The sequence below is a fragment of the Pan paniscus genome, chromosome 23 (assembly GCF_029289425.2).
Source record: "Pan paniscus chromosome 23, NHGRI_mPanPan1-v2.0_pri, whole genome shotgun sequence".
NCBI lineage: Eukaryota > Metazoa > Chordata > Mammalia > Primates > Hominidae > Pan > Pan paniscus.
Genome location: NC_085927.1, coordinates 26,807,473 through 26,834,981, shown reverse-complemented (window position 1 = coordinate 26,834,981; position 27,509 = coordinate 26,807,473). Strand labels below are relative to the sequence as shown.

Below are 27,509 nucleotides of genomic sequence, written 5' to 3'. Positions count from 1 at the left end.
ATTATTTCCTGCTTTCACTTAGTTGTCTATTTCTGTTGTCACTGGGCTTCATTAAGAGAGTTAATTTGGATTCTTTGTCAGGTAACTCATTTATCTATTTCTTTAGGGTTGGTTTCTGGAGATTTATTTTGCTCCTTTAATTTAGTCATCAGGTTTCTCTGTTTCTTCTTATGTCTTGTTATTTTTTACTTTTTATTTATTTTTGCCAAGATTTGGGCGTTAGAAAAAACTGCCACTTCTCCCAGTTTTTATCAGCTGGCTTCATACGGAAGACCTTCATACCTGAATCAGCATGGCTATAGGTTCCAGCAGCCTCTCAAACTTTTTCTTGGAATGCATCTTCTTTGGGTTTATACATTGCAACATCCCAAGTAGAGGTTTGCCAGTTTCTTTTTCTGGAGCTGTTGCTCCCTCTGGTATCTGTCTGTAGTACTGCAGGTTCCCTGGTGCTGCATCATCTCTGACCTCTCCTTTATTCCCAGTGGCTCCCATGCATCCAAAGTATGCCAGTTGGGCGTCAAGTTAGAGAGAGAGAGAGCTTCAGGTAACCTCATAAAACTATTCCATTCCAGTCTTCTCTTTCCCTGCTAATGGAGAAGCTGCAAGTTGAGTGCTTCCCAGCCAAACCAACCTGTTCGAGCTTGGGGAAGGGGTATCATGAGTATGATGCAACAGCTTTTCTTATTTGTTCAATGCCACTATTCTTGGCTTTGCACTTGTCTGTGCTACTACAACTTCTTAATGGTTTATGGAACTCCATAAAGGCTTTTAGACCATATATAGTTTTTCAGTTGGTATCTTTATGGAGAATCAGGGTTTGGAGCTTCCCATTCCACTATCTGGCTGACATCACTCTGTTTATATTATTTTTTATTTTTATTATATTTTATTTTCTTGAGACAGGATCTTGCTCTGTCAGCCAGGCTAGAATGCAGCCTCGAACTCCTGAGCTCAAGGGACTTCCTCCCTCAGGCTACTGAGTACTTGGACTATAGGCACACACCACATACAGGGCTAATTTCTTATTTTGTTGTGAAGATGGGGTTTCACTCTGTTGCCCAAGTTGGTCTCAACTCTTGCGCTCAAGCAAACCTTCTGCCTTGGCCTTCCAAAGTGCTAGGATTAAAGGTGTGAGCCCACCATGCGCTGCCTGTTATATTTAGCAGAAAATATGTCTAAAAATATACTTACGTACTATATTGAATCCACTACCCAGAGCTTAACTGAACTATTTTTGTGACTCATTCTGTTTTTTTATTTTTTGCTTTTTACTTATTACAATGAACTACAAGTATGGATATATTAATATTAATTAATATAAAATATACTGGAATCTTTTGTATTTTTTTTCCTTTTTTCTTCACCAAAAGCAGAAACTTAAATATACTGAAATCTTAAATGACCCTTGAATGTTTCTAGGACTGACCCTGGAACAAAATTTTTCATGTTGTTATTACATTGTTCTTTTCATGTTAAAATCATTTGTTTCTTTTTCATATAGTACATCAAAGAAGAATTGTTAATATAGCCCTTACCAGTCATATGCTAAGTGCCACAAGTGTTTTGGTCTCTCTCCATTCTTGTACCTCACTTGGTCCTTTTTTTTTCTTTTGGAGGTGTAGCCTCCATCTTTCACCCAGGCTGGAGTGTGGTGGCACTATCTCAGCTCACTGCAACCTCTGCCTCCCAGGTTCAAGTGATTCTCCTCCCTCAGCCTCCTGAGTACCTGGGACCACAGTTGTGTGCCACCATGCCCACCTAATTTTTGTATTTTTAGTAGAGATGGGGTTTCATTATGTTGGCCAGGCTGGTCTTGAACTCCTGACCTCAAGTAATCCACCCTCCTCAGCCTCCCAAAGCGCTGGGATTACAGACATGAGCCACTGCGCCCGGACTACCTCACTCTGTCTTTTAAATTGGCTATGTAAGGGGAGCATCTTGTGCTTGTTAAGTCTTTGTTTTCTGGCCTATTTATATAATGGACATTTCTGAGTTGTGTGTATATATTAAATTATTTGAGAGTATATTTTTAATGTACTAAATAGATCTACGTGTTTTCATACATGTCACTATAAAAAGACCATTTGCACATATTTGTTCTATAAAATGCTTACTTTTCTTCATGAACCACCTAGATTTGCTTTTCTGATGTGTAGTGTATGTGAAAATGTTTCTTTGTGAATTTTTTTTATTGTGTGCCCCTACAGGTGGTATGCTTAATAACGCCATAGCCTCTATAAGGAACGTATGTATTAGTCTGCTGGCAGGAATTGTTTTGGGATTTTTTTGTTCGATATTTTCCAAGTGAAGACCAGGTAAATACAAAATCTATTTTATAGAAGTATAGTATTAGACATTTTTTTCAAAATATTAAACTTTGGTAAGATCCATGAAATTTAATACTTAACTCTATTTTTCTAAAACTAGCCTCCAATGCCTACTCTGTATTTAAAACTGAGCACAGCAGTGATTGATACAGGTCAATGGCTTTGATTAAAGTCTCTGCTTCCTGATTTGGCAAATAAGGAATGTCAAAAAATATACTTAATGCAGAGTATCCCTCTGAATTATACTTTCCCTTTCTCTACTAAATTGCCTATTGATGTTTGATAATTTCCCCCAAATTTTCCCTTAAACATTTTAGGGGGAGATAGGTTCCCATTTATTTCTGCATATTTTCTGACTGAAATTCACTCCTGCTATCCTTTGACAAAGGCAACACTCAAACTTAGCCATTTCGTGCCTTAAAGGAAAACATGCCATTACTTTTGTATTTCTGTAATTTCCATCCAAATTTAGCTGTAACATATTGACCAAAGAGATATTCAAATATTTTTTAAGAATTCATTGGATATGTTATATGAAACTGGAGATTTTATGGGTCTCTTTTCTTCACTTAAAGTAATACTTTAACCATTTTACTGATACTAGTATCAGAGATGTGGCAGAAGATGAAACGTTACTAATCGGAAATTTTGTTACTTGGTAGTAAGTCTGCTAAAATGTATGGTGAGAAAGAAAATCAAAATTTTAGACATTTAATATAACATTTAAAGACATAATATCAAAGGGTCAAACATATATAATAGATAATGTCAAATCTTGTATTATATATTTAATATAAACTAATTTCTAAATATCTATCTAATTCTAGAAAAAACTTACATTGAAGAGAGGATTCCTTGTTTTGACTACATGTGTTTCTGCTGTCTTAGGCAGCCAACGTATTGGTGTACATGGATCTGGAGGATTATGCACACTAGTGTTTAGTTTCATTGCAGGGACAAAATGGTCCCAAGAAAAGGTGAATATTTTTAATATGCTATATTTTAAAAGCTAAGACAACTGAATTTTTTTGCATATATTTAGGAAATCCCCTCATTCTGGTTGGAAAATATTCCAAAAGTTTTGCTATCCTCAAGAAAGTGTATGAATCAATCAAGGAAATAAAATATTTAGGAAAAGCAGCTGGAAATATACTAATATGGAATCAGAAGTTGACTTAATCACATCAGGCTTCTCTTTTTCCCAAGTTTTATATAATATTATTATATTACTTATATCAATCTAATTATTTTATTCATTGAAATTTTAATTATACAATTAATCCATGAAGAATGTTTGTAAAAGGCCAGACATGGTGGCTCATGCCTGTAATCCCAGAACTTTGGGAGGTCGAGGTGGACAGATCACCTGGGGTCAGGAGTCTGAGACCAGCGTGGCCAACATGTTGAAACCCCATCTCTACTAAAAATACAAAAATTAGCTGGGCATGGTGGCTTGGTGGTGGGCACCTGTAATTCCAGCTACTCAGGAGGCTGAGGCAGGAGCATTGCTTGAACCCAGGAGGTGGAGGCTGCAGTGAGCTGAGATCATGCCATTGCACTCCAGCCTGGGCAACAAGTGCAAAACTCCATCACACACACACACACACAAAATAAACAAATAAATAATAAAAATAGAAATGCTTGTAAAAGAATAAAACATATAGAATAAAACGTAAAAGATTTCTTTATTCCCACCACTGTCAAATACCTAACACCCTTACATTTTTTTAAGTAACCAGTATTCTATTTATAGACATTAAGATCGTTTCCACTTTTTGTTATTTACAAACAGTGCTGTCATAAACAGTGTTGTTCATGTCTTTTTTTTTTTTTGAGACACAGTTTCACTCTTGTCACCCAGGCTGGAGTGCAGTAGCATAATCTTGGCTCACTGCAACCTCCACCTCCTGGATTCAAGTGATTCTTCTATTTCAGCCTCCCTACTAGCTGGGATTACAGGCGCACACCACCAGGCCCAGCAAATTTTTGTATTTTTAGTACAGACGGGGTTCCACCATGTTGGCCAGGCAGGTCTTGAACTCCTGACCTCAGGTGATACTCCTGCCTTGGCCTCCCAAAGTGTTGGGATTACAGGTACATCTGTAGGAATAGAGTCACAGACATGATTTTTTTTTTTTTTTGAGACAGAGTCTCTGTCTATGTTGCCCAGGGTGGTCTCAAAATCCTGAGCTCAAGGGATCCTCCCAACTTGACATTGCAAAGTGCTAGGATTACAAGCATGAGCTACCACACCTGGCTGGAAATGATCTGTGTTTTATTTTGATGGACACTGCTAAATTATCCCTTCAAAAATTTTGGTTATTTACACTCTGCCAACAGTGCACAAAAATATCTAATACCTTAACTCATCAACAGCACTTGATATTATCACTAGTTCTATTCTTTTTACTATTAAATGACCTCACCATCAAATTCTTATAGTTTCTTACAATTATGTGATGTTGTTATTCTTTATTTACATTTCTCTGATTAGTAGTATAGTAAGCTTCTCTTCATATATTCTTTTTAAAATACCTATGATCTTCTTTGACCATTTTTATTGGGTTATTTATTTTTGTTTCTAATTTATAGTTTCTCTTAGTGTTAGGGCTATTGATCCTTTGTTATTTATATATTGCATATAATTTTTGCTTATCTTCAACTTTGTTTATGGTGTCTGGTGTATGAAAGTAAAATTTCCTATGACCAAACCTATTGGGTTTTCCTTTTTTGGTTTTGGATTCTGCATCTCATTTAAGACGGACTTTCTCACTGAAGATTTTAACATATAAACATTACAAAGATATACTATTTTGTGTATTATCATTTAATATTTTGGTAGTTTTTATTTGTTTAATTTGTTTTTTCATTTAGTCTTTTAATCTATCTGGAATTTATCTTTGTGAATGCTGTGAGGTAAAGTTATACATATATACATATGTGTATCTTACAAACTATATATATATATACACACACACACATACAGTTTGTAAGTTAACTGAACAGAGATAGAACTACATCATGACTGATGTGTGTGTGTATATATGTATATATATACACACACACATAAATATATATACATATTCAGACACACATATATACTTGCATGTGATGAATATGTACATACAGATATATGCACATAAACTAGACAGTCATTTTTTGCCAAATTGTTTATTTATTGACCAATTCATTAATGATTCAGTTTTTTAACATGAACTAAATTCTTCCATATATATTAACTCTGAAGTCTATTTAATCCTACTTCTCTATTTCTATGCCAACACCACTGTTTTAAATCACTGCAGTTTTATGTGTCAAAATCTAATATAGATTATACTTCTTTTTAAAGTATTTTTTGGCTGTTCCTACACATATTCTTTCTTAGATAAATTTTAGAATCAGCTTGAGAAGTTCCCTAATCAAAAATCATAGTGGCATTTTGCTTAGTATTCTTATATAATCATAATTATAAAAGAAATGAAATGAATGAAATGCAAATCAATAAATAAAATTAAAACCGCTAGAATTTTTTTAAATGGTAAAAGAAACAGAACTAAAACAAGTTTTAAAGATTAAAAGTAACAAATAGGATAATTATGCTGTAAAGAGTAGTAACATCGTTTTTCTTTGTTTTTCTTTTTTTAAACTATAATAAGTGGGGATCAGAAAACACAGTCATAAGGGAAATAGTTATGAAGACAGTTTATGCCTCAAGGAAGAGACATCAAAGTTCTTATGTATCTTCTGTTTAAAAAAAAATTAAACCCAGACTGAGACTGAAATCTCTTCATCCAAATTCCTGGAGAAGAGCCAGAGTAATGTAGGCCAATAGGGGCCTTTCCTGTAACCTTTTAATTGGGGAAGTAGCACTGGGAGGCATTCGTTTCCAGAAAGGGAAGCTGGGTAGGCAGCTAAATGAGAATCTAATATATGTTTTGGTTTTGTTTTAAGGAAAAAGTAACTTTAAAGTATTCAACATGGGTTCTTTGGAAGCAGGCCGAACAGACTTCCAAATTGTTTTTCCTAGTAGTATATGCTATATACATCAGGATTCACTTTAATGGGATTGAGTTCCAGGATGGTTGTTAGTGGAAGGCTTCCCAACCCCCTTCTGAGAACCCAAATGTTTGCGTGAACTGGGTATGTTCTCATCAGGCATGATGTAGTTCTATCTCTGTTCAGTTAACTTAGAGACAAAATCTGGAACTCACACGAAACATGGCTAGAACCCTAAGGACATCACTTATTCTGTGACTAAATGGCCAAATAGTATTATTTTACTGCTTTGTGAGTTTCTTTTAATAAAATTCTACCTAAGTGTTTGAGTAAAACTATTGAAGTGCTCAGTTTTTATTAATTAAGTTTAACATTTTTATTAAAATAAAGTGTCTTAAATTTATTAAATGTTAAGTGACTTTAGGCCAGGCATGCTGGCTCATGTCTATAATGCCAGTGCTTTGGGAGGCCACAGCCAGAGACCACTTGAAGACAGGAGTTCTAGACCATCCTGGGCAATATAGCGAGACCCCATCTCTATAAACAATTTAAAAATTAGCCCAGCATGGTGGTACACACCTGTAGTTCTACTTGGGAGACTGTGAGAGGATCACTTGAGCCCAGGAGTTCAAGGCTACAGTGAGCTATGTTTATGCCACTACACTGCAGCCTGGGCAACAGAGCAAGACCCCATCTCTAAAATACTTAAAAAGTGAAAAAAAAAAGGTGAGGGAGATTTTAACTTTCTGAAATATATTTATGTGCCAAAATAATTGTAAATGTATTTCTCTTTTCTATAGATGAAAGTCCAAAAGATTATTACAAATGTATGGGATATTTTTCAACCACTTCTTTTTGGTTTAGTTGGAGCAGAAGTATCTGTTTCATCGCTTGAATCAAATATTGTTGGTAAGAATAATTAGAGCACAAAAAATATGAAATTCAAAAATATTTAAGAAAATTATAAATACATTTATTTCTATTTACAATATATCTTTGAATGGCTACAAGGACCTTCTTCAGAAACACATGTTGATACAGTGTCAAATTTTCATATTGCTCTTCCTTTACACTGTGTGCTCTTTTTTTTTAAACCAAGGACAGCCCTGAATATCTTCCCTGAGTTATCTAAGGAAATAAATATAAGATTTCTTTCCTGAGGGAACATATTTGATACGATCAGCACTTTTTGAGTACTTTCATTTAAAACTATTGGCTGGGTGTGGTGGCTCATGCCTGTAATCTTAGCACTTTGGGAGGCCGAAGCAGGCAGATTTCTTGAAGTTAGGAGTTCAAGACCTGCTTGGCTAACATGAGGAACCCCATCTCTCCTAGAAATACAAAAATTAGCCAGGTGTGGTAGTGCGCACCTGTAATCCCAGCTACTCAGGAGGCTGAGGCAGGAGAATCACATGAACCCGGGAGTCGGAAGTTGCAGTGAGCTGAGATTGTACCACTGCACTCCAGCCTGGGTGACAGAGCAAGAATCCTTCTCAAAAAGTAAATTATTATTATTAATAATAAAAGTATTCAAAAAAAGTCTATTAGTTCAGAATTGTATAAATGTCATCTGTCTTATTTTTCATGGTACCTCCACCATCAGATACTGTCTTGCACTTTACAGAGAATCCTCCATCATATTCATTTTTTATTATCATTGTTTTATGTAAAAATTAAACACATGAAGAGACAATAGCCTTAAAATGCTTTCAAAAGTTTTAGAAATCTTATTCCTGGGCATAAAGAACACTTCTTCACAAATATTTTGTTATTTATGTTTGTTTTCATCTGTTGTAGGCATATCTGTTGCCACTCTGAGTTTGGCATTATGTGTTCGAATTTTAACCACATATCTATTGATGTGCTTTGCTGGTTTTAGTTTTAAGGAGAAAATATTTATTGCTTTAGCATGGATGCCCAAAGCTACAGTACAGGTAAGAACATATTAAGCCTATTGCTTAATGCTTCCATTTTGATGCTTTTAAAATTTAAAATGAAAAATGTTACTCCAATCACAAAATATGAGCTATTATCCTTACTTTTTAAATGTTTGATTGATCATAACTATTCATTAAAATTAACGTAACCAGTCCCAGCTACTCAGGAGGCTGAGATGGGAGAATCGCTTGAACCCAGGAGGCGGAGGTTGCAGTAAGCTGAGATGGCACCACTGTACTCCAGTCTGGGTGACAGAGCAAGACTCAATCTCAAAAAAATAAATAAATAAATAAACAAAAACAAACAAAGAAACTCAATGTAACCTTTTTCTATTTTTATTTTTATTTTCATTTTGAGACCAGGTCTCACTCTGTCACCCAAACTGGAGTGCAGTGGCATGATCACGGCTCACTGCAGCCTCAACCTCCTGGGCTCAAACAATCTTCTCACATCAGCCTCCTGAGTAGCTAGGATCACAGTCACCTGCCACCACACCCAACAGCTTTTTTTCAGATTTGTTTTTTTTTTTTGAGACAGTCTTACTCTGTTGCCCAGGCTGGAGTGCAGTGGCATGATCTCAGCTCAATGCAACCTCCACCTCCCAGGTTCAAGCGATTCTCCTGCCTCAGCCTCCTCAGTAGCTGAGATTACAGGTGCACACCACCACACCCAGCTAATTTTTGTATTTTTAGTAGATATGGGGTCTCACCATGTTGGCCAGGCTAGTCTCAAACTCCTGACCTCAAGTGATCCACCTGCCTCAGCCTCCCAAAGTGCTGGGATTACAGGCATGAGCTACTGCGCCTGGCCTTTTCTTTCTGATTTTTTTGTAAAGAGGAGGTCTTGCTATGTTGCCCAGGCTGATCTTGAACTCCTAGGTTCAAGTGATCTTCCTGCCTCAGCCTCCTAAAGTTCTGGGATTACAAGCATAACCCACTGGGCCTAGCCAATGTAACCTTTTGAAATCTCAGTTTTAAAAGCAATTATTTTGAAATAAAAAAGTATTCTTTCAATAAGTACTTCCTAAGTTTATGAAAATATGTTTTTTATTTTCCTAAAATATATAATAAGAATATATCTGAAAATTGGAGTTTTTATAATTTGCTGAATATAACAAAGCTAAATGTTATGATTTTAAAAAGTAGAGACACAGGCCAGGCATGGTGGCTCATGCCTGTAATCCTAGCACTTCGGGAGGCTGAGGCAGGCAGATCACTTGAGCTCAGGAGTTCAAGACCAGCCTGGGCAACATGGTAAAACCCCTGTCTCTACAAAAAATACAAAAAAATTAGTCAGGTGTGTTGGCATGCACCTGTAGTCACAGCTACTTGGGGGCTGAGGCAGGAGGATTGCTTGAACTTGGGAGGTTGAGGCTGCAGTGAGCTGAGGTCACGCCACTTCACTCCAGCTTGGGTGACAAAGTGAGACCCTGTTGCAAAAAAAAGTAAAGTAAAATAGAGACACATTGATTTTTTAAAAAATACTTTTCCTACCTTACCACTCACTCCATCACACAAATGCACATATATTTTTTTAATTACACATTTATTTGTATACTATTTGGTTAATGGCTAAATCCCTGCCCCCGCCCCCTTGATAGGCTATGTAAGGACAGGGACGGTGTCTGGTTGTTGCAGTTGTTTTTCATTATTTCTCCCTGGCACTTAACAGAGTGCCCGACATGCAGGAAGCAAATACGTATTGCATGCCTGCAAGGATGAATGAACGGAAAGGGAAACCTTGTAATTTTGCGCTGTTATTCAAGTATATTCTCCTCCTACTAAAATATATTGCTACTTCTTGTTAGACTGTTTAACTTGGCAGCATAATATACCTTAATTTCCTGTGGCTCTTTTCTTAGTTGTTATTCCAAAACAGAAGCTCCTAAATTTTCATGCAAAAAAACCTCTATTATCATGTTAGAAAAGCAGGTTCTTAGGGCCAGACTACCTGTTTTGAATACCATGTTACTTGCCTATAACCTCAGGAAAATTATTTTCTAGTCTCTCAGTCCTTCAGTGTTCTCATCTTACAATGAAGTCTATGACTGTATCTGTTTCTTAGCAGTGTTGTCAGGATTCAATGAGATAATCCACTTAAAGTGCTTAGCACTCTCTCTGGCATATGGTGGTGCTCAGTTAACAAACAACGTTGTTATTTTATCTTACCTTCAAGTAATATAAATAATAACTTTTTATTTTTAATGTCTACTGTAGGGAATAATAAATCTACAAAAGGAGTATCTGTTCTCTCTCCTTCCAACAATACTCTTGCAATTTTGTTTCATTATTTCATAATTTTCATAAAGCAGGGAAAAAAGAAAAGCAGGTATGAGGAAAGAGACCACTCACTCGAGTCCTGCAGTATTATTCTGCTTCTGCCTATTCATGTCTGCTGGCTCCAGGCTAGCTTCTACACAAAGAATATCAAGCTGGTTCCAGGAACTGGCAAGACATAAAAAATGAATTATTTATACAAGTAGAGTCACAACAGTGATAATAGATAACAATAATGTCACAAGTAAATACGATCAACAAATATTTAAATTTCAATTTTAAATTATTTTCACCTTTTTCCTCTTCCGCCTTTCTCTGCTGCTAAAATAAAATTGGCTAAGGTTCAGCTTTCTCTTGTTCCTTAGTTTCGAGTTACTGATAAAAATTAGACGGGAAAAATAGAAGCTATTAGGAGAGTAAATAAATAATTTAGTTTACAAATGTAAGATCAGCTTGGCAATTGGATTTTTTAACAGAAATAATATTAAATCTCAGTCACTAGGAGGAAATCATTTATCATCTAATAAAAGTTCTCACATTATAAGGTTGTCATAAGAATTAAATGAATTGATAAATGGAAAGCTTTAAGAATGATACCTGACATATGATGAATGCCATATAACTATAAAAATATTATTTCTAGTTTCACCATTATCGTCATCATCTCTTAAAAACCAATGGGTTTGGTTTTTGTTTTTGCTTTTTTCTGTTGGCTGTTCTTTTATGTTCAAATCCTCTTCTAAACTGTAAGATTCTTTCAAGGTGGTTTTCTGCATGATTTTTTTTTCTCCCTAGCATCCTCCAGCACACTGGATCATGTTCAGTACATTAAAAGTTATGATATAAAAATAATACCATTTTAAATTATTGATTTAGGATATAGAAATTGATCTTAAATTGAGGAGTTCTTTTGCCATAATTTTCCATATCAGAGGTAATGTTTCTACCATTATGTTGTTACTTTGCAACTCCATAGAAAATATGTTACATATTGGTATTTAATTCCCCCAAATTTTAAGGCAATTTCATGCCTAGTTATTAAACACAAGGAAAGAGAGTTAGCAAGAAATTTGCTTTATGTTATGTTATGCCTGCTGCTTTTAATGAATTATTTCACATGACAGAAGAATTTTAAAGTAGAAATATGTAGGGACTGTACAGAAAATCCAGGATTTAGTAAACATGTGATTTCAGTACAGGGCTTTTCTTGGACTTTTTACTCCAAAGTTAATTTAATAAAAATAATATTAAATGGAATGCTCTCTTGGTATTTACATAGTGTAAGAACAAATTAAATCTGCAAATACCCTAGGAAAGTTTAAAGTAATCCCTCAGGCTGAATTTGATATCATAATACAAACTGAGCTTAATATAAAATTAAACAAACTTAATGGCAGAAAGAAAAACTTTGAATATTGAACTTGGTAAGATAGCCTAAGTTTCCATATAGGAGGAGTAGAACTCCCCATGATGTCCAGTAATTCAGTTAAAAAGATCACTACAAAAAGAAAAAAAAAAGGAGTAAAACACATCAACTTTAAATGGGTTAACTGAATAGATTTTTAATTCTGGTTTTGGTGACTACCTGAATAAATAATATGTTAAGTAATAGAACCAAGTTAGTCTTTTCTTATTTCTGCCATGCCCTTAAAATGAAAGTCTGGTTTAGCAGTTTTTAGATGAAACACTATCTATATTTTTATTTCTAGAAATAAAATTAAATCACAAATGGAAGTAAACTATATTTTTTTCAATTAGTATTTTAAAATCTAGGCATAAAAGGCAGCCTCCAAAAATGAAAGATTTGGAGACTACTGTCATGTGGCAGTTTCTTCTCCTTAGTAATATAGAATTTCCTTTTAATTCTGGCTGATTAAATCTGCCATGTTTATGTAGAACCCATCACAAGCAAAGTGAGTTTTAATTAACTTCAAGACTCTTTATTTTAAAGTTATAGGAGTCATATAAACACTCCTAAAATGGCCTTATTGAATGGCATTTTAGAAATTGTTTAGACTTCTTTGGCAAAAACTCAATGCAAGGACTGAATATTACTCTCATTCCTCTTTTTCCTCTTCTCCACAAGCAAGATATTAAAATACCACAGAATATGAAATTTACACATAAATCTGCCAAGTGAAGCAATTAAAATTTAAGGCAATCAAAACTATGTGTTATTCCTATTAAGACTAAGGGCTTTTACAGAATATATCACCGAAACTGCCAAAAGTTCTAAAACCGTCTGGGAAAAAACTCTTAGAAAATACACTCTGGGAGAATAACTCTGGGAAAAGATAAAATAGCTGCTGTTTTAGTGACATTTTCTCTTTATAGTTTTACAACAAAGTACAGACTCCATTTTCAAATATTGTAATTCTAGTACTCAAATTCTAAAAATTTAAACTGTGCCAGTGTTTTGACTACTATTTAAATCATGAGGACATCTCATTGTCACTTATAAAAAAATAAAAATATAGGCAGGGTGTTGTGGCTCATGCTTGTAATCCCAGCACTTTGGGAGGCCAATGCGGGCAGATCACGAGGTCAGGAGTTCGAGACCAACCTGACCAACATAGTGAAACCCCGTCTCTACTAAAAATACAAAAATTTGTCAGGTGTGGTGGCACGCACCTGTAATCCCAGCTACTCAGAAGGCTGAGGCAGGAGAATTGCTTAAACCCAGGAGGCAGAAGTTGCAGTGAGCTGAGATCACACCACTGCACTCCAGCCTGGGAGACAGAGCAAGACTCTGCCTCAAAAAAAAAAAATAAATAAATAAAATACATGTATATATATATATTTACAAGATAGTATTTTACATTCACAAGAGTATTAGATTTCAAAGTAGAAAGTTTATTTTAATAAAAGAGAGATAAGAAATAATTTTCAAAATGAGGAATTGTGTTTTTGATTAGGAGGAAAATTGTTGTACCTATTCTTTTTATTCTTTATTTATTGAAGTGTCTGTGATATATGTTTATTATACTGAAATAGTCACCATTTTAAGGTAGTGTGGCAGATGTTGTTATTTATTTGAAATTATAAGTTTTTATTTATAAAAAGTTTTTATAAAAATTTATTAATATAATTTAAAAATTACAACCAGTTAACCATGTGTATGATATTAGTGTTTATAGTATTTAAATAAATAAGGCTGAGCACAGTGGCTCACACCATCCCAGTACTTTGGGAGGCCAAGGCGGTGGATCAGGAGGTCAGGAGAAGGAGACCATCCTGGCTAACATGGTGAAACCCTGTCTCTACTAAAAATACAAAAAACTAGCCAGGCATGGTGGCAGGTGCATGTAGTCCCGGCTACTCGGGAGGCTGAGGCAGGAGAATCACTTGAACCTGGGAGGCAGAGGTTGCAGTGAGCCAAGATCACGCCACTGCACTCCAGCCTGGGTGACAGAGCGAAACTCCATCTCAATAAAATAAAATAAAATAAAATAAAATAAAATAAAATAACAAATAAATAGAAGATTGTTGCTTCTTATAAACTTTTTTGTATCTTTGCCTATTTTTTTTCACTGTTTAAGGAATTCTTATTAAAGCAAAATTTTATAATCCAAATTACCTTTCCTTGCTCAGTTATCAATTCTGTTACTTAAAACAGAAGTGACATTCTTAGCTATTCCACACTAATGAATTACAAAATTAAAGGAGTGCTTTAAATTTTTATACTTTGCTGAAAATTATTTATCACAGAGTCTGAAAAGCATTACAGTGTTTTTATATTTTATTATTTTGGGAGGATTTTTTTCTTTTCAAATCAATAAATAATCTAGGACTATCATTGCTTTTGTTAGATCTGACATTTGCTTGGTATGTAAAGTTCAAAGTTTCCTTTTTAAATTTATTTTATACTTTACAAATTTTTTCCATAGTATTTAAGGTTTTCGATATTGAGATATTTTTCTTCAGTGATGCTCAAGTTTCTTTCTGTGGTCCCTGATCGGTTTTAAACAATTGGAACACCAGTGACACCATTAACTGCTTTCTGGGCAGCCTCTTTAGCTTGGTGGTCTTGTAGTACAGCTATACCTTTGTAAACCTTAGTATAGAGAGGCTCTGGAGATTCAAGCATATGAAGGAGTTCTAAATTACCAATCTCCAACAACATGCCAATGATTTTACCAGCACGACTAGGGCATGGCTTGAAGAAGAGGAAACAGCCATTCACTCATTTCCTTTTGCTTTTGAGGAGGAGCAGATGCCATCATGGAAGTCAAAGGTTCTTGACCTTCTACATGAACAGCAGGCTGTTGCATGGTAATCTGGGGCTGTGCATGAAAATGCCATTGAGGATTGTGAGCTTCCATAGCATATTTATACTGTGAAATGGTACAAACAGCAGGAGTATCTGTAGTAGCCATAGCGGCAACTGCAGGATGTGCTCCTATTTTCTGTGTCGATGTGTTACAACAGCTGTGTTGACATGACTTGTGGAAGCTGTGAAGAAGCTGGTCTCTTACTACTAAATGTAGTGAGCTAGGAGTGGCTTAGGCATATTTTTCAATGGATGAGGTCTGGCACCCTGAGCAATTTAGGGAGGATTTGATCTTAGTTGAGCAGTTTGGCTAGGAGAATACTTTGCAGCATGGCTCTCACTCTGTGGGATAACTGCCATGAAGTCAATTGAAGAAGGTGCTGGCTGATAGGGACTGAGTCCCAGGTTGAGCATAGTTTTTACACTTGCCATTCTTTGCACATACTGTACTGGTTTATGAGCTGAGCCTGGTGCTCTTCATTGCTTTTCTTCCCATGGAGTTAACACTATATATATACAATGGCTCAGTGCCCACAATTCTACCATTCATTTCTGAAAGTGCTTTAGTTGCTTCCTCTGGAGAGGAGAAACATACACAAATCAAACCCTTTGTTATGACAACCATCCTTCATAACCTTTGCATTGGTGATTGTACCAAGTGGAGAAAGTTCTTTCCAGAGACATTCATCAATACCATCAAGATTTTTTGCATAAATGTTAACACTTTGTTATCTGGTGATCCTATACTGCTTGATCTTTTCAAATTTGCACACAAGTTCCATCTGCCATTCTACTTCTTTCTGAGCTTGACCAACATCAATTTACTTTCCATTGAGCTTCTTTCGTTCATCTCATCTGCGCATCTTTATGCCTTTCAAAGCTGACAAATCCAAAACCTTTGGGTTTTCCACTTTCATTAACCACTACTATCAGACTTAAGACAGATCCCAACTTCCCAAAGGATCTTTAAGGCACCTACCATCCATGTCTTCTCCAAAAATCTTCCTGTAAACATTGGTGAACTTTTTAACTCTGAGTTCTGCTTCTCATTGTTTACAAGATTTAATCCAACAGACTTTGCTATCATTTAGAAGAATCCATTTCATTTTTGAATAGATCTTTCAGCTGCTTCTGTGTCTCAAAATGTACAGTGCCATCACCCTTGAAACCGTTTTCACCACAGAGCACCTAATGTGAAAGTGATAGAGACAGGAGGCAGCCAAGAGTCCCCTGGTAAAACCCCACCTTCAAGACTAAAACAGCCTGAAGGCTGATAAACTGGACTGCAGGTCCTGGTTGAAGCCGCCCTTTCCTCACTGATTCTGAATAATGCCCACCTGCGCACTGGGATTACGGGGTGGAGCCTCGGGAAGTTTGTGCGTTGTGCAGTGGAGAGGAGTCTGGCCTGTTCCCATGACCTAGGATTTAATCTATGAGGCGGGAAACCCGCTAGCAGGACTCTTTCTCTCTTTGCTGAGAGTTATTTTTCCTTTTTCCTTTCCACCCAATAAAGTCCATTTCCCCTCACCCTTCAAGTGTTTGCGTGCCTTTTCCTGGTGGTATGACAAGAACCTGGCTTTTTCTGCAACAAAAAGATGTTACCAGAAGCAGGTGTATCATGCAATGCTTTATAATCAATAGATTAGTCCATTTTTTTTTTATGAACATGTTGCCCACTTCGTTTTTGCGGAGTGATGGATCACACCGAGACCACTTAGTGTGTATTGGCTAGTCTTTTATAACATCAAAATTCATGGAGTCTTAAGCACATTCCACATCCTGCGTTTCCCAAGGAGCGCCGGTGATCTGGTTCCTGTAGCCCGGGATAGAGAGGACCGGCCAGCAGGCCTGGTCACGTGCGGTGCGAGGACAGGGGATGGCTGGGACGCTGGGCTCACCTCTGCACCTGTCTGCCGGTAGGGCCATAGGCTGCGACCTTTCCGTGAAAGGAGAGTAAGGGCTGGGGCGGAAGCCTGGGCCAGCGCAGAGAGACAAAATCACCTGGAATCCAAAACTACTCCACGGCCGAGGAACTGCGGCCCGCAGCGGGCTGGGACGAGGGTGGCGGTGTAGGGTCCAGCGTCCAGGCCTCGGGATCCTGTTCCTTCTTGAAGCTGCTTCAGAGCTGCGAGGGGGCGGGTGGGTCACTCTCGGCTGCCTCACCTGGTAATCTTATACACGAAGAAAAGGAAAATGTCTCTGGTAGTGAAGACAAGGATTTTTTTGTAAAGTGTTTTGCAGGGGTGACGGGTGTTAAAACAGAAACCTCTTTTTTTTTTTAAGTATTTTCATGGGATTTTTTTCAGGGGAATGTATTTTTCAAGATAATAAATATGTGCTGATCCTGGAGAGCACACTCCACACTCTCAGCGCTAACCGCTTGGGAGAAGGGACCCATTAATGTTTAATTGTACCTTCTCTTGTGGCCCCGTTTTTTCCCTTTTAATTATGAAACATTGGAGCCTACAGAAAGGTAGAAAAAATGGGCACCCACATAAATCCAATTAATTGTTAATATTTTGTCAAGTTTTGTTTATGTAATTTTTCAATTTGAATTAAAAGTAAATTATAGGCATCATGCTAATTTGCCTCTGTATACTTAAGCCTGCATATTCAAAAACTAAAGCCATTTTCTTGCATAACCACAATTCCCTTATCCTTTCACACCAAGTTATCAGTAATTCCTTATAATTATTCAACTCCCAAATATTTTCAAATATAAACAGTCATGCCCCAAGTAACACATTTCAGTCAACTAGTCGACCATCTACACTGTGGTGGTCTCATAAGATTAAACTGGAACATATACAGAAACTTGATAAACAGTATATGGCCCTTGATATTGGCATTGCAGCTCAAGTAGAGGAAATGACTGATGCTCAGCAGTGGTGCTGGAACATTTGATTTTCCTTATAAAAAATAAATAAGTGAAAATATATAGGGCTCGATCTCCTGACCTCGTGATCCACCCTCCTCAGCCTCCCAAAGTGCTGGGATTACAGGTGCGAGCCACTGTGCCCAGCCGGTATTGACACTTTAAAGGAACCATGCTAGTTGTCACGTAGAATATCTCACATTCTGGATTTGTGGGACTGTTCATGGTTTCATTTAGTTTGTTTGTCTATCCCCTCAATTTTCTGAAATTTGAAGTTAAATTTAAAGACTCAGTTACATTCAGGTTAAACTTTTTTGGCCAGAATTATTCAAAGGTGATGTCGTATACTTCCAATAGCGGCACATTATGAAGTTTATGTCTGGTTGTCCCACTGCCAGTGATGCTAATTTTCATTCCTAAATTAAGGTGGTGATTGCCAGATGTCTATATCGTAATGGTATAATTTCCTCTGTAATTAGCCAGTGATCTCTGAGGTTATACCTTGGTACTACATGAATATTCTTTCTTCATCAAATTTCTCAAAATTAGTAGACTTTGTTTTTTGAGCAATTTTAGGTTTACAGAAACCAATGAGCAGAAAGTACACAGAGTTCCCATGTAACACTACCTTCCTATCCCACTCTCCACCCAATCCCTACCTCTGTACACAATTTACCCTATTATTAACACCATGTATTAATGTGGTATATTGGTTACAATTGATACATATTGATACATTACTATAACTGAAGTCCATAGTTTACATTAGCGTTCACTCTTTGTGTTGTAAAGTTCTGTGAATTTTGACAACTGTATAATGACAGATATCCACCAGTATCATACAGAATAGTTTCATCAGCATAAAAATCCTCTGTGTTCCACCTATGTATCCCTCTCTTACTTTCCTCAAATTGCTGAAAACCACTGATGTTTCTACATTATAGTATTGCCTTTTCCAGATTGTCATACACTTAGAACCATACAATATATTACCTTCTCAAGCTGGCTTCTTTTACTTAGCAATATACATTTAAGTCTTCTCCATGTCTTTTCTTAGCTTAATATCTGATTTCTTTTTAGTGCTGTATAATATTCCCTTGTATGGATGTATCACAGTTTGCGTAGCCATTAACCTACTGAAGGATATCTTGGTTGCTTTCAAGTTTTGGCAGTTATGAATACAACTGTTATAAACAGCCATGCGCAGGTTTTTAAGGTTTTAACAAACTCTTTCTGGCAGTTTCTGTTTTTCCTCACTTTTCAAGCCCATGGGCTATCTCCCAGTGCTGTTCGTTTTAATGTTCTGCAGAGTACTTAAGCATTACAGAATATAGAAGCTGGAAGATACTTGGCAGTCATTTAGTCCCTCATGTTCTAGATGAGAAAACTGAAGCCCAGATACCTTATTATTTGTGCAGTCCCCCAATCTGAGTGTCAAATCCAACTCTCCCAGCTGTTTTCTGTTCAAATAACCCTGTGAACTTCAGTGACCCTCACTGACCACATCATCATTATTCACCAATAGTTCCCCAATAGATCCGCTCTACATTAGCTCATTTCAAGTGTTCTTTTCCTTTCACGCACATACCATACAGTACTTAAAATTCTGTTGACAACAATCAATATGAATTCAAATTAAGTTCTTGCCCCAAGGATGTGACTTCTACTACACAGTTTCTTTTGGCCTGAGGGCAATTCCTAGGGCATGAACTTAGTCATGTGCCCTCAACAGACAGCACTCTAAGGAAGCTGGGGAATGAGGGTCTCCATTCTGCAGGGAGGCCTGGACTACACACCACAGAAGACACTACTCTGTCCATCCCTCGTGTCATTTGGATCCATGACTTCATATAACTTCTCTCCATCTAGGAATAGCTCCTCAAGGATTTTGGTTGGTTTCTTTTGCTGGGGAAACGTGAAAGTAACATTCATGGAGGGAACAATAGCTCCTTGGCTCTTCAACTGGTCTTTCACCCTAAACTGATCATCTGCCTTTCCTACTATACAGGTACTATCAGGTTTACATTCTTACCCTCAGCTAGCACCTCCACTGGTCTAGGTCACTTACCTGGTAATAGGAGAGGGGGGTGTAGTAGCCATGGCTACTAGACTTGTCCTTTTAAATTGAGCAATCAAAATTTAGTAAGGGACTACTTAAACATCCCTTGGCTGCCAAACACATTCCTGGCTACTTCCGTTGTGTAACAGCATTGAATTGCAGAGATAAGAAGCAGAAATTTCCCAAGTGAATCCCTGGGGGTGACGGTAAATAGTGCTACTCTTTCTTCAATCCATGGTCCTCTTTCTATTAGCGACATGGGACCATATAATGGTTACTGATCTAGGATATATGCTTGTATCCCATCCCTGCAGCTTCAAAGGGCTACCGGAGGCTGTTCCATCACTCCATCAGTTTGACAGCTTCTAGTTGTTGTGATTTCGTGATTTGTAATAGGATCACTGAATTGCATTTTCATGTGTCCACCACTGCAACTACAGTGCTACAAAGTACATTCCCTTTATACAGTGCTATAAAGTACAATGCAAGGATGTGTAGGATTCCATATTGGAGGATTAAACATTCTGTCAACCCTTGGGTAGTGGTGCTGGTTGAGGCCATGTAAGTAGGAAAGATAAATCCATACTCAGAATAAGTATCAGTTCCAGCCAAGATGAATCATTACCCTTCCTGTGATGGAAAGAATCCAGTGCATTCAGCTTGCCACCAGGTGGCTACTTGGTGTCCTTGAGGGATGATGATATCTTGAGGCCTCAGTGTTGCTCTGTCTTGATGACAACTTTGACATTCAGAAGCAGCAGTAGCTAGATAAGACTTAGTCAGTGGAGACTTCTGCTGTTTGGGCCTCTGCATAGCCTCCATCCTTGTCACTATATTTATTCACCAATTGTGCCAGTACTGAGCTGGCCAATGGAAGAGGTTGGCTAACATCATCTGGCTGAGTCGCTTTTCTCCTTAGTTGTTGATAGATACCTCTTGTAGGTGTTAACATGTGAAACAAAGATCTTCATACTTTTTGTACATCCCCATAAGTCCACCCATATGCCCTTTTCTCAGATGTCTTTTTCTCCAGTCTTCCAAATTTTCTCCTTCCATCCCCCTGACCTGTAGCCAAGCCATTTGACCATGAGTCAGTACATTCTTACTTTGAGTCTCTTCTCTTTCCATGCAAAGTGAATGACAAGGTGCGTAGTGCAAAGTTCTGCCAACTGAAATTTTTAAAAATTTTTTTTATTTTTTGAGACAGAGTCTTGCTCTGTCACCAGGCTGGAGTACAGTGGCGTGATCTCGGCTCACTGCAAGCTCTGCCTCCCGGGTTCACACCATTCTCCTGCCTCAGCCTCCTGAGTAGCTGGGACTACAGGCACCCGCCACCACGCCCGGCTAATTTTTTTTGTATTTTTTTAGTAGAGACAGGGTTTCTCCATGTTAGCCAGAATGGTCTCGATCTCCTGACCTCATGATCCACTGCCTTGGCCTCCCAAAGTGCTGAGATTACAGGTGTGAGCCACTGTGCCTGGCCAAGAATTTATTTTTGAGTTGAATTTTTAAATATTAAAAAATTTTTAAATATACAAACAAAAATTGTATATATTTGTAGTGTACAACCTGATGTTTTGAAATATGGATACATTGTGAAATGGCTAACTCAAGCTAATTAATACATGTGTTACCTCACATACTTATCATTTCTTTTGTGGTGAGAACACTTAAAATCTACTGTCCTAGCAATTTTCAAGTATGCAATACATTGTTATTAACTGTAGTCACCATGTTGTACAATAGGTCTCTTGAACTTGTTCTTCCTGCTTATCTTAATTTTTGTATCCTTTGACCAACATCTCCCCAGTTCTACCCTCCTCCCCCCGCCCCTAATAACCATTATTCTATTTTCTGCTTCTATGTGTTTGACTTTTTTAGATTCCACATATAAGTGAGATTACATGGCATTTATCTCTCTGTGCCTGGCTTATTTCACTTAATATAATGTCCTCCAGTTTCATCCATGTTATTACAATGGACAGGATTTCCTTCTTTAAGGCTGAACAATATTTCATTAGGTATATATACACCACATTTTCTTTAATCATTCATCTGTTAAAGGATACTTAGGTTGATTTCATATCTTGTCTATTGTGAATAATGTTGCAATGAACATGAGGTACAGATTTTTCTTTGACATATTGAATCATTTTATTTGGGTATATAAATAGTACTAGGATTGCTGGATCATATGGTAGTTTTATTTTTAACTTTCTGAGAAACCTCTATATTATTTTTCATAATGGCTGTACTAATTTACATTCCTGCCAACAGTATACAAAGGCTCCCTTTTCTCCACATCCTCGCCAACACATGTTATCTTTTGTCTTTTTCTTTTTTTTTTTTTCTTTTTTATTGATCATTCTTGGGTGTTTCTCGCAGAGGGGGGATTTGGCAGGGTCACAGGACAATAGTGGAGGGAAGGTCAGCAGATAAACAAGTGAACAAAGTTCTCTGGTTTTCCTAGGCAGAGGACCCTGCGGCCTTCCGCAGTGTTTGTGTCCCTGGGTACTTGAGATTAGGGAGTGGTGATGACTCTTAACGAACATGCTGCCTTCAAGCATCTGTTTAACAAAGCACATCTTGCACCGCCCTTAATCCATTCAACCCTGAGTGGATACAGCACATGTTTCAGAGAGCACAGGGTTGGGGGTAAGGTCACAGATCAACAGGATCCCAAGGCAGAAGAATTTTTCTTAGTACAGAACAAAATGATAAGTCTCCCATGTCTACCTCTTTCTACACAGACACGGCAACCATCCGATTTCTCAATCTTTTCCCCACCTTTCCCCCCTTTCTATTCCACAAAACCGCCATTGTCTTCATGGCCCGTTCTCAATGAGCTGTTGAGTACACCTCCCAGATGGGGTGGTGGCCGGGCAGAGGAGCTCCTCACTTCCCAGTAGGGGCGGCCGGGCAGAAGCGCCCCTCACCTCCCGGACGGGGCGGCTGGCCGGGCGGGGGGCTGACCCCCCCCACCTCCCTCCCGGACGGGGCGGCTGGCCGGGCGGGGGGCTGACCCCCCACCTCCCTCCCGGACAGGGTGGCTGGCCGGGCAGAGGGGCTCCTCACTTCCCAGTAGGGGCGGCCGGGCAGAGGCGCCCCTCACTTCCCCGACGGGGCGGCTGGCCTGGCGGGGGGCTGACCCCCCCACCTCCCTCCCGGACGGGGCGGCTGGCCGGGCAGAGGGGCTCCTCACGTCCCGGTAGGGGCGGCCGGGCAGAGGCGCCCCTCACCTCCTGGACAGGGCGGCTGGCCGGGCGGGGGGCTGATCCCCCCACCTCCCTCCCGGATGGGGCGGCTGGCCGGGTGGGGGGCTGACCCCCCCACCTCCCTCCCGGACGGGGCGGCTGGCCGGGTGGGGGGCTGACCCCCCCACCTCCCTCCCAGACAGAGCGGCTGGCCGGGCAGAGGGGCTCCTCACTTCCCAGTAGGGGTGGCCGGGCAGAGGCGCCCCCCACCTCCTGGACAGGGCGGCTGGCCGGGCGGGGGGCTGATCCCCCCACCTCCCTCCCGGACGGGGCGGCTGGCCGGGTGGGGGGCTGACCCCCCCACCTCCCTCCCGGATGGGGCGGCTGGCCGGGCGGGGGGCTGACCCCCCCACCTCCCTCCCAGACAGAGCGGCTGGCCGGGCAGAGGGGCTCCTCACTTCCCAGTAGGGGTGGCCGGGCAGAGGCGCCCCCCACCTCCTGGACAGGGCGGCTGGCCGGGCGGGGTGCTGATCCCCCCACCTCCCTCCCGGACGGGGCGGCTGGCCGGGTGGGGGGCTGACCCCCCCACCTCCCTCCCGGATGGGGCGGCTGGCCGGGCGGGGGGCTGACCCCCCCACCTCCCTCCCGGACGGGGCGGCTGGCCGGGCAGAGGGGCTCCTCACTTCCCAGTAGGGGCGGCCGGGCAGAGGCACCCCTCGCCTCCCGGACGGGGCGGCTGGCCAGGCGGGGGGCTGACCCCCCCACCTCCCTCCCGGATGAGGCGGCTGGCCGGGCAGAGGGGCTCCTCACGTCCCGGTAGGGGCGGCCGGGCAGAGGCGCCCCTCACCTCCCGGACGGGGTGGCTGGCCGGGCGGGGGTCTGACCCCCCCACCTCCCTCCCGGACGAGGAGGGAGGACGCTCCTCACTTCTCAGACGGGGTGGCTGCCGGGCGGAGGGGCTCCTCACTTCTCAGACGGGGCGGTTGCCAGGCAGAGGGTCTCCTCACTTCTCAGACAGGGTGGCCGGGCAGAGACGCTCCTCACATCCCGGACGGGGCGGCAGGGCAGAGGTGCTCCCCACATCTCAGACGATGGGCGGCCGGGCAGAGACGCTCCTCACTTCCCAGATGTGATGGCGGCCGGGAAGAGGTGCTCCTCACTTCCTAGATGGGATGGCGGCCGGGCAGAGACGCTCCTCACTTTCCAGACTGGGCAGCCAGGCAGAGGGGCTCCTCACATCCCAGACGATGGGTGGTCAGGCGGAGACGCTCCTCACTTCCCAGACGGGGTGGCTGCCAGGCAGAGGCTGCAATCTCGGCACTTAGGGAGGCCAAGGCAGGCGGCTGGGAGGTGGTTGTAGCGAGCCGAGATCACGCCACTGCACTCCAGCCTGGGCGCCATTGAGCACTGAGTTAACGAGACTCCGTCTGCAATCCCGGCACCTCGGGAGGCCGAGGCTGGCGGATCACTCGCGGTTAGGAGCTGGAGACCAGCCCAGCCGACACATCGAAACCCCGTCTCCACCAAAAAAATACGAAAACCAGTCAGGCGTGGTGGCGCGCGCCTGCAATTGCAGGCACTCAGCAGGCTGAGGCAGGAGAATTGGGCAGGGAGGTTGCAGTGAGCTGAGATGGCAGCAGTACCGTCCAGCTTCGGCTCGGCATCGGCTCGGCATCAGAGGGAGACCGTGGAAAGAGGGGAGAGGGGAGAGGGGGGAGGGGAGAGGGGAGAGGGGAGAGGGGAGAGGGAGCTCTATCTACCACACAGTCTTGGGTGCAAAGTCCTCATCTTTTGTCTTTTTCATAGTAGCCATTCTAAAAGGGATGTCTCATTGTGGTTTTGATTTGCGTTTCCCTGACGACTGGTGATGTTGGTTATTTTTTCATATTCCTGTTGGCCATTTGTATGTCTTCTCTGGAAAAATGTTTCTTCAGGTAATTTGCCTCCCTTTCATTAATCAGGTTATATGTTTTCATGCTATTGAGTTGTATGAATACTTTATATATTCTGGATATTAATCCTTTATCAGATGTATGGTTTGCAAATATTTTCTCCCTTTTTGTAGGCTATCTCTTTACTCTATTGATTGCTCCTTTTGCTTGCACAGCTTTTTAGTTTGCTATAATCCCGTTTGTCTATTTTTGCTTTTGTTGCCTGTGCTTTGGGGGTCATATCCAGAAAATCATTGCCCAGACCAGTCTCATGGAGCCTTTCCTGTATGTTTTCTTCTAGTAGTTTTATGGTTTCAGGTTTTATATTTAAGTCTTTAGTCCATTTGTGTTATTTTTTTGTATATGGTGTGAGATAAGGGTCTAATTTCATTTCTCTGCATGTGGAGTTCTCCCAACACCATTTATTGAAAAGATTGTCCTTTCCCCATTGTGTATTCTTGGCATATTTACTGAAAATCAATTGGCCATAAACGTGGATGTATTTTGAGGCTCTCTATTCTATTCCATTGGTCTACCAGTCTGTTTGTATGCCAGTATCATGTTATATTTTTGATTACTATAGCATCATAGTATATTTTGAAACTGGATAATGTGATGCCTCCTACTTTGTTCTTTTTGCTCACAATTTGCTATTTGGAGTTTTTTGTGGTTTCACGTGAATTTGGGGACTTTTTTCTGTTTACATAAAAAAATATCATTGGAATTTTGATAGAGATTACATTGAATCTGTAGATCACTTTGGGTACTAAGAACATTTTAACAGTATGAATTCTTCTAATCCATGAAGATGGGATATATTTCCATTTATCTGTGTCTTCTTCAATTTCTTTCACCAATGTTTTATAGTTTTCACTGTACAGGTCTTTCACCTCCTTGGTTAAATTAATTCCTAAGTATTTGTGTAGCCATTATAAATGAAATTGTTTTCTCGATTTCTTTTTCAGATAGTTCATTGTTAGTGTATACAGATGCTACTCGTTTTTTTATGTTGATTTTGTATCCTGCAACTTTACTGAATTAATTTACTGGTTCCAACAGTTTTTTTTTGGTAGACTCTTTAGGGTTTTCTACATTTAAGATCATGTTGTCTGCAGAGACAATTTCACTTCTTCCTTTCTGACTTTAATGCCTTTATTTCTTCTTCTTGACTAATTGCTAGAACTTGAATAGAAGTGGTGAAAATGGGCATCCATCTTGTTTCTGATCTTAGAGAAAAAGCTTTTTAGCTTTTTACCATTGAGTATGATGTTAGCTGTGGGCCTATCATATATGCCTTTATTGTGTTACGTGGACATTGATACCTAATTTGTTGAAAGTTTTTATTACAGAAAGATGTTGAATTTTGTCAAATGCTTTCTCTGCATCCATGGAGATATTCATATAGTTTTTGTCCTTCATTCTGTTAATGTGTATATCATACTTATTGATTCATATATATGTTGAACCGTCCTTGGGAGGATTTAATCTACTGCTATCTTTCCATAGCTGAAGTAGGCTGCTATAATTTTTTAGTTACATCCGCATCCTGAGTTGATCTTCCAATGAACAAGCTTAGCTTTTTTCCTCCTTTAGCAATATTGGAACTCCCACATAGGCAGTTGCCAGCTGAGGGAGAGAATCTAGTGTCACAATTTGGATAATGTGGGGACCTGGATCACCTGATCATACTGCTTACTTGTGTCCTCTAGTCTTTCTCATGCCCAATCCTTGATGTGATATGGTTTGGCTCTGTGTCCCCAGAAAATCTCATCTCAAATTATAATCCCCACATGTAGAGAGAGGGACCTGGTGGGAGGTGATTGGATCATGGGGGCAGTTTCCCTCATGCTGTTCTCATGATATTGAGTGAGTTCTCATGAGAGCAGATGGTTTAAAAGTGTTTGGCACATTCCCCCTTGCTCTCTGTCTCTCCTGCTGCCTTGTGAAGAAGGTGCCTGCTTCACCTTTACCTTTAGTCATAAATGTAAGTTTCCTGAGACCTCTCCAGCCATACGGAACTGTGAGTCAATAAACCTCTTTTGTTTATTAATTACCCAGTCTTGAGTAGTTCTTTACAGCAACGTGAAAATGGACTAATTCAATGTGCTACTTCTATTTTATTACGATTTGTTGCTGGGCCAGCCTGTCCTTATGATCTGGTAGATCTAACAAAACCAAACTTACGGTGGGAACTTTTAGCCACATGGTCACTTAATATTTGTTGTCAGATAGTCCATCTCTACCTAGGTGCAGTAGCATGCTAGGAGCTATTAAAGTACACAATTATGCTATATATTTATACAATATACAATTACTTGCAGATAGCATGACCATGCTAGTGAACCCCATAAGACTATGTGTGAATCGTCTATTAGGGTTTGCTATAAACTCTACATGGTGCTTTTTCCAACTGCATATACTTCTAATACCATAGAGCCTACTAGATTGTATGGCTCAAACAGTAGGGCTGCTTGCCCTGGATCCTGGATCTGCTGCAGAGGCCTTTTCTGCCCTAAGCTTTTGTCAAAGGTGGAAGCCTTCTGTGTCACTCAGCAAATGTGTCAGAACAGTATTCCTTAGTATAGGGGGACCAATGGGCCCCCTAAAATCTTCTGCGACTGATGTCACAGGTCCTTAAATCTT

The 27,509-nt window shown here is 39.9% G+C and overlaps 1 pseudogene; it reads left to right on the top strand.

Annotated features, from left to right (window-relative positions):
- The window catches only part of LOC117978239 (sodium/hydrogen exchanger 9B1-like), a 49,678-nt pseudogene extending 38,959 nt beyond the window's left edge, over positions 1-10,719 (top strand).
- Positions 10,720-27,509: the final 16,790 nt, after the last annotated feature.